A 14,364-nucleotide genomic window follows, 5' to 3' on the forward strand; every position below is an offset into this window, starting at 1 on the left:
ACACTGATTGCTTAATTTCACATATACACGGTGCTTGCAATATATGCAGATATTCCTTCCTCCTGTTTCCTTGCATTCCTACAAATGAAGCATCCTTAAACCCAAAGTCACAAAGCATGTTTTTCTCTGCCCAGATACTAGCACAGATTTGTCGGTGGACATCTCGGACAAAGATGAACATGGCTGGGAGTCCGATCGCAGCTTGAAGTTCTAATGATGATTCCTGCATCTATGTCCAGGTTCAACGTAAGCCACGATCCCCTTGCTACTAACCTTGTATAATATTTCTACCAGCACTTTGCGACGCTTTTGTATAGCTCCTGGAAGCTCTACTGATCGTTGACGCAATAACATCCAAATCTAGCAGAGCCCTGTCCACTTCCTACTAATATTGTATAGTCTTACCACCCAACACTCCACGATGCTTTTGTATAGCCACGGAACTTTGCCGTGCAGCAAACTTGGCAATCATCACTGCACCAACTATTGTACATCACGCGGTGTTCATGCAATGCCAGCTTTTGTTACCATGTATGTGTTTGACCTTAATATCAGTTATGCCAGCTAGCCTGGACTCTAAATTAGATGCAATATTCTGTATATGTACCTATGCTTGCTGCATTTTACTTGCAACTGTGAAAACTATAACGTCTTACTGCATTACTGCTCTCATATATTACAGATCGTCGTGATGATGCTACATGATATTGTCCCCACCATTAAGCGCGTGTTTAGTTGGCCTAAAGTTGGAATTTGGGCTACTGTAGCACTTTCGTTTTTATTTGACAAATAGTGTTCAATCATGGACTAATTAGGCTTAAAACGTTCGTCTCGCAATTTCCAACCAAACTATGCAATTAGTTTTTTTTCGTCTACATTTAATGCTCCATGCACGTATCGCAAGATTCGATGTAATAGGTACTGTAGCACTTTTTTGGATTTTGGATAGAAACTGAACCCGCACTGAATAGATTAGAATCCTTTGCTCTCGCGCGAGGGCGTGCGCCCTCTACTAGTCCTTTTATCAGGTGAGGGCACCATAGTCTTTGTAGGCACATCAGACACGCTGTGAGACTACCAATTGATATGACATGGCTACCAACTGCTAACGTGGAAGTTGGGATAGCACGTCACGGTGGAGTGTTGGTGAAGCCCTAAGGCGGGTGCTAGGACTCACGGAGGCAATAAACAAGAGGAGGGAGTATAAATTAAGGCAATGAGAGAACTGAACACAAGCTTACTGTACTCTGTACAACATGCAAGAGAAAGGAATAAAGAGCTTCTCGTTCCTCCCTATTTCCTTGTGTCATGTTATCTAATTTTTTTCTTCCTTGTGTCATACTGTGCTCTACGAGCGTATACATAGATCGATAGAACGATTTCTCAACAACGTTAGAACGAGAGCACTTCTCATTTCCTTTTGCATCATATCTTCGTTACCTGCAAATATACCATCAGTAGAAGAGACAAAGTTAGAACGAGAGCTATGTTCTAGCGTATTAAAACAACTACTAATTACATTCAAACCTGGTATAAAATTTGTACCGTTGACTCTAACGGCGTCAAAATGACGTTAGTAGTAGATGAAGAGTATGTCGCTGTAGCAGGGAAAAATCCCATCTCTCAAGCGTGCGTATTCTCGTTAACAATTCCAAAAGTATCACCCTGATTCAACGATGTCAGGCTGCCTGCTGCTCGTTCCAGTTCGCGTGATGACAGGAACCTCCTGCGGTACTGGATCAACAGAAGACTGCTAGGTTGCACCAATAGCACTCACAACCTTGGGACTTGCAGGGGGTGCCGGCCGGGTTTTGTTGTCCGATCAGATTTGGGCCAACCGCCGGCTGTACCAAAGTGCTCGGTTCAATAGAGCAGAATATGAGAATGGTGTTAATCAGAATATAAGAATTAAATCAACAGTTGATACCTGAAATCTCAGGCTAGTATCGGTTTAGTTTAACTAGCCACTTAGGAGCCCAATTATTTTCATTGTTGCAACAGAACCGACCAAATCATAAGAACGTAAGTACAAAAACAATCACCGAAGCGATCAAATTCCTGTACTTAAGCTCACATAATCCCGGTAGTCCGGAAATCACGAAGGATTTCATCCAACTCTCGACATACAAACCAAGACCGTAGTGATTCAACACAACACATCATTCGTTACAACATTTCACAAGTAGCATTCGGATTACATCCATCGGAGTTCAAATAAAATATTACAAACCAAGTTCAAATTTGCGGAAGCAACATAGTTTAGTACATAACTTCATAGTTTCAAATACATTGCCAGATCTTAGTCATGTCCCACAAAAGCATCATTAGGTACGAGACCTAGGAGAGACCGCGCCCAACGGTCTAGTCTTCATCCCCAGCCGGGAGAAGGCAATACTTGCAGCAACCAAAGTAGAACTGGTCATCTGCAACAGGTGGGAGATAAACCCTGAGTACGAGAAGGTACTCAGCTAGACTTACCCGTCAAAACCAGAAATAAAAGACACCAAGGATCATGCAAGGCTTATGAGGTGGGCTAGCTGGACACAGTTGCATAAAAGAGCTTATGAATATAGTGCCCAATTTAAACTTAGCATCAAGCTTATTATCATTTACCTGTCCACTAGATTAGCACCTGTACTAGAGCACTCACTTATTAGGAGCAAACAATATTAACCATAGCAGGTATAATAAGGCTGTCATCATCATATCATCATTTCCAAACCATTAGGTTATTAGTGTATCTACTTTGGAGATAAACCCGTCAAGTTCTCACTAACCGGGAGAGACGGCGACTCGAATCGAATTACAACTCAGCTGAGGGGGTATTCCTAACTCTCACCCTGGCATACTTTGCAAGGGTAGCCGTGGGTCACCTTTAGAACAACTCAGGAACCAAATTCGCGGGTTCGATCAGCTCCAGCACTCTCAGGGATTACCCTTCTGCCAGGACGATCAAGACTTTTAAATCACTTGCCCTTAGACTCGCGCCTATGGCTCCCTTCCGAGGCGTACTTTATACTTATCGACTCCCGGCCTGAGGTGAGCTACTCGGCTTCGTGGTCAGTCTTCGGACACGGCCAACTAAGAGAGAGGCATGCGTTCAACATGAACAGAAAAGGCTCCAAGATTCAGTCCTTAAGCGACACAGACGGAGTCACTGCAAACCGGCAAGCCTCCGTCCGGTCTTTATTTCAAATTAAGACGGGTTCTTTTCCACGATAGCAAATATAGCCAATCGTGCCATATGTATCTTTCTATATCTCGCAGGTGACAGGATATCACCTGACTTCTACCGTGTTTAAGCAGGGCTAAGCACTACACGAGCCTGAGCTACATAGGATTCAGGGTATCAATATCTGGACAAGGATTGGATAACCAATGCAGCAAGTGTTTGCATCCAACACCTAAACTTAATGCAACAATATATATATATATGTAACAATAATACTTTAACTGCATTTCGGAAATTAGGAGGCTTAATATGCTCCGGGGCTTGCCTTTCACAAAGTTGCACGGACGGTGATCCGGGCACTCAACGGCGACCTCGTCTGGCACCTCTCCCGTGGGCTGCACCTCCTGAACCTCCGGTGTCGGCTGCTGCTGCTCGCCCGGTTCCTCGAATTCCAGTAGTGTCACACCTTCCGGTACACCTATTGCATGCCGATGCACAAGATAAATATCATGGATGCATAAGGAATGACATGATGCTCATGATGAATGGATCACAGTAAGTGTTTAACAAAACATCACTGGACACTCGTTTACCGATTAAGAATAGCTCTATTCAAATCACTTTAAAACATGTATCTAACTTAACTTGAAGAACAAGATCAACTTACCTAACTTGCATAACCTAAGATAAAGACGTTCATCTTCAGTTAAAGGCCTAACACCTAGGAACATTACCACAAACTTAGAAATAGTAAAGGCATATTTAAATCAAAGTTAAGGTTTTACATGCAACGAGTAGTTCCTTAATTCAATCACAACAAGAGTTCTACAAATCCAAATGACTTGCATGAGGACATTCTGGAAAGCTTATAAAATTCTCTACAAATCATTTGTAAACATCAAAGCATGATTCTTACGTTAACCAAATCGAATTCAAGTAAACCTAGAATCTGTCCAGAAATGACAGGTCTACTAAATTAAATATTTAGTGATGATGCAAAAACATAATTGGACCAAACCAAGTTTACCAACTTGTTGCACATACCAGAGGAATATCAGAAAGTATAGTGCCAACCTCTACATAAATTATTTAATGTCCTTTTCTAATTTATTTAGTTAATTAGGTGATTAAAGCAATATATAGTAAAACTGTTCAGAAACATCTATAAAAATTACAGTAGCTATCTCATGCTTCACATAGACTACCATAAAAATTTCAAAGCCATTGGGCAAGCAGAACTTGCTGTATCCAAAATAACAGGTGGCATATCTATTTCTAGCATAATTAGGAAACCCTATTGAAAAGTGTCAAGCAACAGATTTCTCATTTTTTCTAGTATCATTCTAGCATAAGAATAGCACTCACCAAATTTTACCTTTACTGGATCTATAGAAAAATTATGAAAATTCATACAAGATCCATCTATGCAAACAAGAGAATTTTCTAACTCCTGCATACAGTGTCCAAAATATATGAAAATTTAACTACAATCTATTCATGATATGAGCAGTACACCATAAAAATTTCATGACATTTGGAGCTACATAGAAAAAGATATAATTACTCCTATTTACTTCATGATTAACAGAGATAATTAGCAACTCCATTTTTCATAACAGAACATGGCATAAATTATATTTTTAATATAAACTAGATATTATCATGAACTCAACAAAATTGGAACCACATCATTTGAATCTACCAACTAGGAGATACATATTTTTGAATATATACACAAATCTGTGAAAAGAATAAAACAAAACGAATTTGGAACCCTAACCCTACTGCTGGGCCGGCCCGAAGGACACGGCGGCCCGCGAAGCACGCGCAAGCGTAGCCCAGTCACGACGCGGCCCAGGACTCGCTCCCGCCTTGGCTCAGCGACTGACGATGGGGCCCCACGCGACAGAGAGACAGATAGGGGAGGAAGAAATGACGGTGGCGCAACTCGTCGCCGGTGACATCTCCGGTGAGTCCATCGGTGCTACGGCGTTCGCCTCACCCATGCGCATCTAGCGGTGCCATCAATTTTGGCTATTACCACAGCTAGAGGGGGTGGTGATGGCCATGGCGGTGCACGGCCACGGCTTGGCTGGCTCCGACGAGGCTACGGCGTCACGGCCCTAGTGGCCTACTCTACGAGCTTCAGCGTCACTCACAGGACCTAGCGCAAGGGAGAGAAGGGATGGGAAGGCCGCGGTGGCAGTTGGCCGCGTGGAGCGCCAACTCCGGTGAGGTCCCGCCATGGCGGCGGTGGAAGAAATGGCGATTACGCCCTTACCAAGCTTCAAACGACCCGACTGAATGGTGGAGGAGGGAGAGGAGATCACGGCGAAGCTAGGAGCAAGATGGCCGACGCATTTTTGCAGTGGCGAGCGTGCAAGGCGACGGCGACGCTCGGTCGAAAATGGAGAAGCTGCGGCTCGGCGCTGCGCGCGGTGGAGGCGAAAGAATGCAAATGAAGCTGACGACTCGGTCGGGCAGGCGCGCGGGGTGCTCATGTCGCGGCCAGCAGCGCCAGGATGCTCGCGGCGCATGGCAGCGCGAGCAGAAGTCCGGCGACGGGTGGAAAACACACGACGTTCGTTGTCTGATGGATGTCAGTTACTGTAGCTCACATTCAGACAACAGGAACCGCCTGACAGCGCGACGTCAACGTCTTAATACGGCTAAACCGTTGATCCATTGCAAAAACAGTGTACATGAAAATTGTAGGTCTACCATCCATCTACAATTTATTTTCAAGGACCATCATCTAATTCGCCATGGATCAGAAGTTACATCAAGCCAAAGTTGGCTTGATCCAACTGAAAATGCAGTTAGGACTTAGAAACATTTTTCAGTGTTGAATCCACCATCAATAATGACTTGTGGGCCCTGTTTGAGGCTGTTCCACACATTTTCATGAGTTGATCATAAAACAACTTTTGTTTCTTGATAAATTAGCTACAACTTTGATAAAGGGTGCACAGCCATGCAAGGTCTCTAAGTTGGTCTTTTGAATCAGTCAAACAGTGTCACTCTAAGGGTCATTAAAAGTCAAACCTCCACTTGAGGGCATTTTTGTCATTTTGATCCACATGAACAATGTCCCATCAATTACCCTAAGTGTAGTTAAGGTGTATTAGACCCTAATTAACCACTTTACACAAGTGCTATACCAATTTCTAATGATTACATGTGATAAAGCAACAAAACAATCAATTCACTCAAATGTTGCAATTCCATGTTTCACATGTTTCATTACTTTTGTTGCAATTTTAACTTGCCACATTCCTACCATGTTGCCATGTTTCAAGGCATGAGAAACTCATGTTGCATTCACATGTTGCACTACTACCATTCACAAGCAAATCAAGTATGAAACAAATAGAATTGCGAATGTTGCATATGTATGCTTCAGTGATAATGGCATGATGAGATAGATGATGCATATGTTTATGAAATGAAATGCACTTTTGTGGAAGCCAAACACCTAGGGTGTTACAATTGTAACATCCTCAGGTTGAGTTTAGGGTGTACGCGAAGTGATTGTACTGCATTCTTGATAGCTGATTCTGCAGCTTCCAACTCTCCACTAGTAGAACCAGTAGATTCAAGTTGAATGTAGACATTTCTGAGGTTGAATAGGTGTTGTATGCCAAAATCAAAACTACTGTCTGAAGATTTAATCCAAAACACGCTGAATATAACATCAAGTCACTCAAGCTTTAACATAGACCCAGGTTCAAAAATTAACCCCACAGAATTACCATAAAACTTGAAAAACTTTGAAGATTGAAATCCACGCATTGTGATACTCCCTTCAAAGGCGGTATTTGAGTATATGGTTAGGGATAGTAGAACAGGCATGTGTCCCAGCATCTGGACATCCTCTTGACCAATTTTGTCAGCATATAGAACTAACTCTTCAATATTGATTAATGAGCCCATCCAATTGGGAACTTTTGGGATGGGACACCACTGGCCAATGTAAAATTGTCTTAGTCTAAATGGAGCAGGGTGCCACTTATCCAGTGAGAAGTTATTATCTTCATCACATCCATTGATATCAATGAAAAGGGACTGAAGGTTACATGTGCCCAGCTTACTGAGAGAAGAATATAAAGATTCCTTATGGCTTCCTCCATCACCTCCAAAGTCATCAAGATTCCAAATTACTCGGAGCACCCTCAAATTTGTTAGCTTACCTAGTTCTTGCAAAAAGTTTGAGTCGTACAATAAAGCTGAGAAACTTGTTAGCTCTTCTAGTGTCTGCATATTGCTTATTCCTTTTGGCCATTTAACATGACAATCAACAAGCAAACGAACCAAACTCTTCATTCTGACAATGCCTGGTGGTAAATCTTCTACATAAGTTGACCTTATGTCTAGTGTCTCTAAATGTTGAAGTTCTCCAATTTGCTTTGGGAGCTCGTTAATACATGATCCTCTTATATTCAAATATCGTAACTGGTGGAGTCTTTCCAGATTTTCAAGATGACGGTTTCTTAATGAATGGCAACCTTCTAGGTCCAACACACGTAAAATGTCAAAACCTAAGAGATAGCATTCTTTTAGAATTGACAAATACGGTTAGTGACCGTACATGAGATTTGACCAAGAACTTTATATTTTCTTGGTTGCCATTTTGAAGAGATAGTCGACGGACCTTGCTTCATGGCATGGGTACCAGCTTTGAGGCACCAATCAGTGTAGCAAAATTTTCTTCAGTTGATTTGGACACAATGAAATCGTGAATGGTGTCATCCACTTGGCAAGCATTTATTTGACCATTACGGCTTATGCTTGCAGGTTGAATCAAGCTTCTGTTGATGAGCTCATTAAAGTAACTATCCCCCACTTCATATATGTTTTGTCCTTGTTTTTGGCTAACGAATCCTTCAGCAATCCATCTACTCACCAAACGCTCCCTTCTTATCTCACAACCTTCTGGAAATATACTCAAATATAATAAACATGTTTTCAAATGGTTTGGAAGATCAAAGTAACTTAGTGAGATTATCTGTCTCATGGTTTCCATATCTGGAGTTTTTTCAAATGTGCAACTTAGGGAAACTTTCACCTTGTTCCATTGATCTATAGACTTTGGTTTGCTTGCCGATAAGCTAGATATGGAAATAATCGCTAAAGGCAGACCCCCACATTTTTTCAATATTTCATCAGAAGCTTCTGCCAGCTGTGCTGGGCACCTATCTTCAGGATCAAAAATTCTTTTGAAGAACAATGTCTTGGAATCAACAATATTAAGTGGACTCATTTCATAAACATGATCACCAAGACAGGAGCAGCATAATTTAGCTACATCATATTTACGTGTTGTTGTCAAAATTCTGCTACCACAACGATTCTTGACCAATGCACATTTGATAATTTCCCATGTTTGTTTATCCCAAAGATCATCAACTACAACAATGTACCTGTAACGACGCTTGACTATGTTAACAGTATGCACCCATAAATAAACAATTTTATAAAGAATGTAAACAGCAATGGGAAGGAGACAGATATACTGGGATATCTACTATTGAGATCTATAGACTTGCATGGGCATATCATCATTGCAAGACTCTGAATGAGTTCAACTTAAAAGTTATCGTTTGTGTGATTAAAAATAAAAACAAGACGCTCGTATAATGCTACATATGTGAAAGGAGGCGTTGAATGGCCGTGTGAAACATGAATCAATAATCTTTTCTTCCACAGGCATTACAGTGTATTCATATGCTTACCCTTTGACTTTGTACTCTTTCTAATCGGTAACCTGGCATAACATCATCAGGAACAAAAAGAATCTCTATATTTTGTACCTGCACTAGGATATACAGAAACTTTAGCTAGCTTACCAAGACCAAAGGCTGCATACTGCATACGTTTTCATTGTGAACCTAGATCAGATGGAAAGTCTTATTACAATTTCCATTGCCTACATTTGAATTTTGCAGAGAGCATCGCTTTCTTATGTTGCGTACTCTAATGGCATACTCAATTTAATGTGCATTTTGTTGCAATGATGATGAGGAAGATTTGCCTCTCTACAACAACCAAGTCAAACATATGTTTGCTAAATACCACTGCATGTACGAAACAACTTCTAAATACCACTGTTTTATGGAGCTGGGAATAGGCCCAGCCTGACACACTACAGAGGCAGGGATAGATTTTTTGCGAATTGTCTTTTTGCAGTATGAAACAAACTTCTAAATAATCTTGGTGGCATGATATAAGAAAAAGGAAACCCAAGGTACCTCTTGTCACTAAGGTATTCCCTTAGGTTGTTGATAATTTGCTGCTCATCATCTAACGCGCAAGAATCGGCACCAACTTGTGAAAGAATGCTCACAAAAACCTTCTTTATGTTAGGATTCTGAAACACCGACACAAAAGCTGCACGCTGAAACTCCCCCTTGATTTTGCAGTAAATTTGGTTGGCAAGAGTGGTCTTGCCTGAACCTCCACAACCCACAATGGACACTGTCATGACATCTTCCGATGAGGCACTGCCCCTACTCCTCTTGTCCATCAGTCGCTCAATGATCTCATCCTTGGGGCCATCAATGCCCACTAATCTGTCCTCAACATAAAGTGCGGGCAACCGAGGGTCTACTTTCGCAGAGACTAGAACTCAAGGTGAAGTCGTGAAACAAGTAGTACCTCTTTTGTCTCACTCTCCACCACAACGCGAGACTTGAGTTCTTGGATCTGGGAACTTGTCTGATGGGATGCTCGTATCTTCCGCAGCTGGGATACAATCTTTTGCCCAAGCCCAGCCTTGCCATCTGCAGAACTAAGCTGATGCATGAACAGGTCGATGCAATCCTCGATGTCGTATGCCAGCTCACGCACCCGATCCCTCCACTCCGTCATTTGGGGGTCAAGATTTTGCATGTCCGCGACCGCGAGCCTCTGCAAGAGTGCGTTCATGCTACGGAGCTCGCTCTCAAGGAAAACTATCTCCCCATGGACCTGCTTAAGCAATTTGGCTCCGTCATCCGCGACTTACAGAGCGACCACGCGCATGGTAGACCTGAGCATTTTGTGGTCCAGACCAAGCTGAAAAAAAGCCCGGCTATTTTAGATTGAAAAAGTCCCATCAATAATTGTTTCACTGGGCAAGTGGAGCCTAACTTTTCGAGCAAGGCTCGGACCTAGATAGGTCGCCCGTATATTTGTATAGTGTAAAATAGCTAAAATCAGTATTTCAGGTCAGGCTCTTGCCGACAAAAAAAAATTTAAACAACGGGATCTGTGCCTAAGCCCTATCCGCTGAGCTTTGCGGGCAGGGGCAAAAACCGTCGAACTTGGGGGCCTGGCCTGAGGGCCGGGCCAGGCCGGGCCGGACTCAGATGGCTCAAGTCTAACGCTAGGATTTCACGACGACGACGGTGGTGTCTCCTTGGCTTGAGGGCGACGGCGGCGGCGCACCCCACCGGCGCGGCGCCCGATCCCTAGCGTCTCGCTCCTCTCCGGCGTCACTCGCTGCCTTCTGCATGACCTTGAAGCCTCTTTGATCCGGGTGGACCCGAGCTGCCCAGCGGAGGGCTCGATCTGGGCCTAGATCAGCTAAGCATTTCGGTCCCGTGCGTGCTCAAGTCCCGGCGGTGAGGCATGGGGAACATGGACTGCGAGTACGAGTTCCATACGAGTGAGGTGGTCGTCAACTGAGTCATTCCCTTCTTTTTTTCTGTGGGGCATGATTTAACGCCTTAATTCAAGTTCTAGAGCTCAAAGCCTGGTGCTCTTGATGGGTATTTGCAATGCAGTGCGTTGCTGCAATTTGCTCCTTTTTTTGAAATGGGGATTCAACGATTTTCCTTAAGCATTGCTCTGTCAAATTTTTGTGTAGGAGGGGTTTTTTTTTAGAAAGGATGGCAAACGCTTTGAAACTATTTAGGTTATGTTCGCTTTGCTGAAAAGTCATGGCTGAAAGTACTGTTCGCCGATTTATTGTGAGAGAAAAACATTATTCGTTCGCTGAAATAGTACGACTCATAAGACAAGTAAACATGGCTTTATATTTGATGATGAAAAAGAAAACAAGTGTCAGGCTGAGTTTTTTTTTGAGTGAAAATCGAGCCCAAAAATAACACAACTAAGGAGAGTACGCTACTCATCTCATACAACTTGCACTCCAACCAGACCACTAAGAACTTCACATTACTACATGCTCCGATGAACTTCACCGAGCCAACTTGGTCAAGACGATCCAACTAGCAATTTAACTTGGTCGAAAAAACGACCCAACTAGAAACTCCACAACTAAAACACGCCACAACTAGCAAAAACAACTAACTCAGGCAACCAACCCAAACGTTGCTGCTGAGCAACCACCAACAAAACAACCTAAAGCAGCACTATGGCAGGAAACAGAGCAGCGGAGCGGAAACGTAGCAGGGAAGCCTTGTGGTGCCTTCACGAAGTAAACGACACCAAAGGCGCCAACGTCGCAAGCTCGTAAGGGAAGGTTTTTACCCGCAAATCCTAGCTCAGCAGGAGAAGAGGTGTGAGAAGGACGCCTCCAAGGAGGAACTCTCCCAGCTACTGTATCCACCATGAGAGTTGAAGCAGAGGGAGAGATGGCAAACATTGTGGAAGGGGAGCAGTTACCAATGGGCAAGGCGGACGCTACTAAACCTGCTAGAGAACACGAGGGAATGATAAGGTCAAGGGTATCTGTTATGAACCATGATCACGAACTGGATAGAACGATAGCAGGAGGGAATTTGGAAAGAATTGGGGAATCCCGGGGAACAAGAGTTGGGGCTCAGGGTAGAAACCGGACATCATGTCCACCTCCGACCAGTTATGTACTCAGTTCATTGGTAGCCAAAACAGAGTAGCTCTCCTCTCTTGCACACCCACACCTCTAGGGCTCACACGGTCACACCTTATACAACTCTAGTTCACCTGTTAGCATGGAATAGAACTCACGCATGGTGTTACCTAAAATGCAACATCAGAGTCCAAGAGCACAACTTATGTTTGCACGAGACAATGATATACATAAAACATGTTCCCTTATTGGGATCCATTTTCTTTATTTATAAACCATTAGGCTTTACATACCACAAAGGATTGCTATTAACACAATCCGCAATTCACGCTATTGCATGAAAACAACTGTCTGTACAAACTAACTTCTACTGTATATATTGGTTCCTACATATGAGTATGCAGGTTGATTGATCAGCAGCTCTAAAGTAAATTAAAACTGAGAGCTCCTGCACAACCTACAGAGTACAGACCAAGAAATCATCCCATGAATTATGTTTTTTCTTAGTGTTCCAGGGAACAAAACATCCCCAGCATCCCGAGGGGTTTACAGCAGTTAACAGTGAAACATCATAATCGTTACAGGTTCTTCAACCAACAGAAGTTCATATTTATCCCTCCCAGAAACCAACTCCGCAGCTGATCACTACTACTGACTCTAGACACGGTAATTCAATCGATAAAGTTCACCACAATGACAGCAGCTTGGAGCTACCAGTCGTCTTCTTTGGGTAGCTTACAGCTATAGATGTATCTCAAACGTAAGGACCCCTTCCTCCAATCAAACTTCAGTGGGTGGTCTATGGGATCTCGAGATGATTTCCTTCTACTGATGTGACCTGCATTCATATGTATATGTATATGTATATGTATATGTATATGTATATGTATATGTATATGTATATGTATATGTATATGTATATGTATATGTATATGTATATGTATATGTATATGTATATGTATAGTCAGCATTAAATAGGTTACATAGTTACATAAAAGGGCATCAGTATATATCTCGTGTCTATGGGACAGCACTGTACCAATGGGAGAGGACACCGGCCTCCTGCGCACCCATGACATATCTCCACAAGTAGCTCCCTATCCGTCTGCCATACCAACATGGTAGGTCGGCACGCCTGTGTTTCTAGTATTGTTGGAAAAGAGATATCGGCAATAGTAATCTTAAATAAAACCTAAAAAATCCCTAGCAGTACATACCACATACAAAACTTATAGCATGTAGTTTCTTTTAAATATTTCAATTAGTTAGTAAATCACAATAATACCCAAACTAATTCGGATGTTGTAGTAAACTGACTGTTACATAATCTATCTCATATTCTCATCAATAAGATGATCTAAATACAAAGTATAATTCATATGAGGTAAATGAAGTGAAAGATATTGTTCTTCCACATTTACTCTTCTCTGAAGTTCCGTTTCCCCTGGAAGATTACCAACACTTCTAGGTAAAACAGAAAACATAATGAATCATATGATCATGTTTTTCCTCGATGAAAAGAGAATGAATAGTGGATGGCTACTTTTCAGCCATAGAACAGTGTTTTCTTCTCACGACGAATCAACATCAGCAGCAGCCGAAAAATCAGCCAGCCGAACAGGGTAACTATAATGTTTCCAGTACTGCAGAACAACTTCCGACTTCCGTGACCACTGACCAGTTTGGCAGCCCCTGCGCAGCACCAAAGCTAGCTGGAATTCTTTCCAGGTAAGACAATCAGCAACACAATGCAACAATATGTGCGCAGTTGGTAAAGCGATGTTTTTCGTTGTTACCAATTGTAATGGATCTTGAAAAGGATCAATGAACATCCTGAGAGCTAAATGTACGTTATAAATCTGTAAGCACAGATATACCGTGGAACATAATGGTAAACAGCCTGTTCGGCAGCCTGTATCTGGTTTATAAGCCTTGGCTTATCAGCCAACGAATAGTATTTTTCTCTCACACCAAACCAGTCAGCAGTACTTTCAGCCATGGCTTATAAGCCAATCCAGCCGAAAACGAACAGGCTGAAAATACAGATCACGCAGATATGTGGTTCGTGGGGGTTAGAGAAAGTGCCAGTTGCAACTGCCTCTCACATTTTGAATTTGGTTTGTTCTAATTATTAGAAAGTATCACATTTACATTTTGTTTGGTATATAAATAACAGAAAAGACAACATTTATGTGGTTTGTGGGGATTAGAGAAAGTAATAGGTGCAATTTGGTTTGTTCTAATTATTAGAAAGTATCACATTTATATTTTGTTTGGTATATAAATAACAGAAAAGGCAACATCTATGTGGTTCGTGGGGATTAGAGAAAGTGATAGGTGCAATTTGGTTTTTTCTAATTATTAGAAAGTATCACATTTACATTTTGTTTGGTATATAAATAACAGAAAAGGCAACATT

The 14,364-nt window shown here is 42.2% G+C and overlaps 1 pseudogene; it reads right to left on the bottom strand.

The window, feature by feature from the left end:
• Nucleotides 1-5,669: 5,669 nt before the first annotated feature.
• LOC136526329 (disease resistance protein RGA5-like) lies at nucleotides 5,670-13,944 on the bottom strand (annotated as a pseudogene).
• Nucleotides 13,945-14,364: the final 420 nt, after the last annotated feature.

The sequence above is a fragment of the Miscanthus floridulus genome, chromosome 19, assembly GCF_019320115.1.
Source record: "Miscanthus floridulus cultivar M001 chromosome 19, ASM1932011v1, whole genome shotgun sequence".
Taxonomy (NCBI): domain Eukaryota; kingdom Viridiplantae; phylum Streptophyta; class Magnoliopsida; order Poales; family Poaceae; genus Miscanthus; species Miscanthus floridulus.